This window comes from Carya illinoinensis, chromosome 14 (genome assembly GCF_018687715.1).
Source record: "Carya illinoinensis cultivar Pawnee chromosome 14, C.illinoinensisPawnee_v1, whole genome shotgun sequence".
NCBI lineage: Eukaryota > Viridiplantae > Streptophyta > Magnoliopsida > Fagales > Juglandaceae > Carya > Carya illinoinensis.
Window position 1 is genome coordinate 7,257,907 of NC_056765.1, and position 2,867 is coordinate 7,260,773.

At 37.7% G+C, this 2,867-nt stretch overlaps 1 long non-coding RNA gene across 1 annotated transcript; it reads left to right on the forward strand.

The window, feature by feature from the left end:
* The first annotated feature begins 417 nt into the window (after positions 1–417).
* Positions 418–1,514, forward strand: LOC122295013. Its single transcript, XR_006237828.1, has 2 exons — positions 418–479; positions 709–1,514. It is a non-coding gene; the product is annotated as an uncharacterized LOC122295013 (long non-coding RNA).
* The last annotated feature ends 1,353 nt before the right edge of the window (positions 1,515–2,867 follow it).

The window sequence follows — 2,867 nt, forward strand, 5'->3', positions numbered from 1 at the left end:
AAGTCACTGTAACCCCTGAATGGAGTAAGAGGTTAGATATCAAAAGCGCAAATGGTAGACTACCTCCACCCGAATAGCGTGACTTTGTGCGAATGCGGAGGAAGAAATATAATGCCAGATCAATCGGCTCCCCCTGTGCTAACCGTAACAAAAATCTGGCTCGCTCGATCCCGAAATCAATCTTGTGTTTTTTCGGATCAATGTTATACCCAACAATCAAATTAAGCATTCTGAAAAAATGCTATACAGTCGGCCTGTCGGATCACTTTACTGCCATCATATGGAGGAGCCTCAGGGTCTCGCACTAGGTCACGAACCGGATCGTCTGTGAGACCATCATCAGGTACCTCATCACTGCTCTCGCTATCATCCGAGCTAGCATCCAGCTCTGCGGTCTGTACATCCGGCACTGGCGATGAGGATGCGACTGTTGTGTGATTGAGCTGAAATATTGCATATTTTAGCTATTTAAAACCAAGGTATTTTAAATTCATCATGACATTATTATTGGTTTTAGATGGAAAAATGGTTAATAAGCATAAATACGAGTTGTGATTTTTAATAGATTAATATCATGTTTATGCTTAATTTTACAACCATGATGTAATTGGGCAATATTTCCTCACATATATAACATATTTGTGATAATCTATTTTTTTTATTATTTTAATTTATGTTTGAGTGTTATTTTTATCTACTTATTTTCAGCTTGAATAAAAGAGACATGGGAAGAGAGTTAAGTGGGGAAAGAGAGAGAAGTGAAAGCAACCGAAATGGAGGGAGGCATCAATCGGTGAGTTAGATATTGAGGTGTGTTAGTCAAGAGAAGTGGGGGAAGATACGGATAGAAGGAGTGAAAAGGGAGTGTGCCGAGATTGAAGGAGTGGTCTGAAGTATTTGGAAAGTGAAAGAAAGCATGTGAAATGTGTGGGGTCGGTTGGAGAAGAGAAGGAAAGGACACCAACACATGGACACATGCAGCAATGCAAAACACTCACGTGGGACCAACCTCACACAAGCAGCAGAAATGCACATCACTCGGACAACAACCTGGACACCATGCAGCAGAGGAAAACACAATGCAGCACATGGACAAGCAAACAAACACATGCATGACAGCAACTAATCCTTCGGATCACACATGCACAGCAGAAAGAAATCATTCGGACATACAAGCAGGAACACAGCTGCAGGAAACGCTGGACAAACTCACACATGCAGAAAGTAAAATGCAGTGGACAGCGCATGCAGCAGCAAAGCAGAACACATGACACCAAGCACCTCATTCGGACAGCAGGAAAACACATGCAGCAGAGGAATTAGAAGCACATGACAGCAGACCACTCTCACATGACAGCAGGAAAGACACACGGACAGCACTCAACATGCACTCAACTCAACATGTACACATGCAGAACACATTTCGGAATCTGCAGCAGAACACATAGATGCACATGCAGAAAACAAAAAAAAAAAAAACATAGCAGCAGAAAAGCACATGCAGCAGCAGAAAACATCCGGACCAGTACACACATGCAGCAATCATTCGGACAGCAGCTACCACAGCAGCTCACACTCGGACAGCTTCATATGGACAGCAGCACATGCATGCAGCAACAAGACTCTTGGACAGCACGTAGCAAACACAATCATCACATTCGGACAGCAACATCACATGGACAGCTTGCACATGCAATAAACACACCAATCACGGCTATAAAAGGAAGGTTTCATTCAACCAAAGGAGGAGCCGGGCAGTAGCTTAGTTTTAGAGGCTTGGAAGTGTTTTTTCTTTCTTTTATTTCGTAGATAGGTTAGCTTAGATTTTTTTTATTTTCTTTCATTTGTTTTTTTTTTTTTTTTTGTTTAAGCTAAGAGTTGATGTGGTTTAGTTTGTAATTTTATTTTCTTTCTTTCATTTTAGTTTTTGCATAGCAAGTTTATTTTTCTTGCACTTTCTTTTGTTTTTTTTTTATTTTTATTCGGCTACAGCAGTAGCTTAGCTTGGAGTTTATTACTTGCTTTCATTTTCATTCGGTGTTGCAGCAATTTTATTTCATTTTCGTTTCAGACAGTATCTTTATTTTTATTCGGCTGTTTCTTCGTTTTATTTTTCATGATTACTCTTTATTCTATTTTCTGCAATTTACGTTTCAGTTCTTATTTTAGTATTTGTTCTCACGTTATGTTTCAATTCCAGATCTTTCGGTCAAATTTATTTTTCTCGGCATTTTATGTTCATGCAGTTTTGCTTTATGCACAATAGCTTCTTGGTTCTATTTCTTTCTTTTATTTTTCTTTTGTTTATTTTACTTCATTTTTCAATAGACTCATAAATATTTAGAAAGATTATCCATTTAGAAATGATAGGCTAGATTTTTAGCTTGGGATTCAATGAGTAGCTCATAACTGTTTGGGGTTGGATTTTCTTCAAGATTATGAAATTTTAAATGATTAACTTGATAGATTATATTTCATTTTACACATGGGAAGGATTAAAATTCTATGTTCTTGAACTTGATCAGTTGTAGACGTGAAGGCACGCTTGATGCTTGAACTTGTAACAAGATTTTGATAGCTTTCTTGCACTTTTACACTTGATATAAAATCTGTCAAGCACCTTGATTATACTGAAAAAGTGTGCTTATTGTTTATTTAACCGATCATAATCTCTTGAAATGAGAAAATGGTTGAGAGAAGATGAACTTAGAGGTAAAACCAATTTCAAATTAGAAATGGGCGAAAATTGCATCCCAAGTGTTTGTTCTATTGTTTCTCACAAGTTTAATTCAACTTTTACACATTTTCCTTGGGTTGTGGAATGGAACGTGATTTGTTTTGGATTCTAGATCGTTGCAATATTTTGT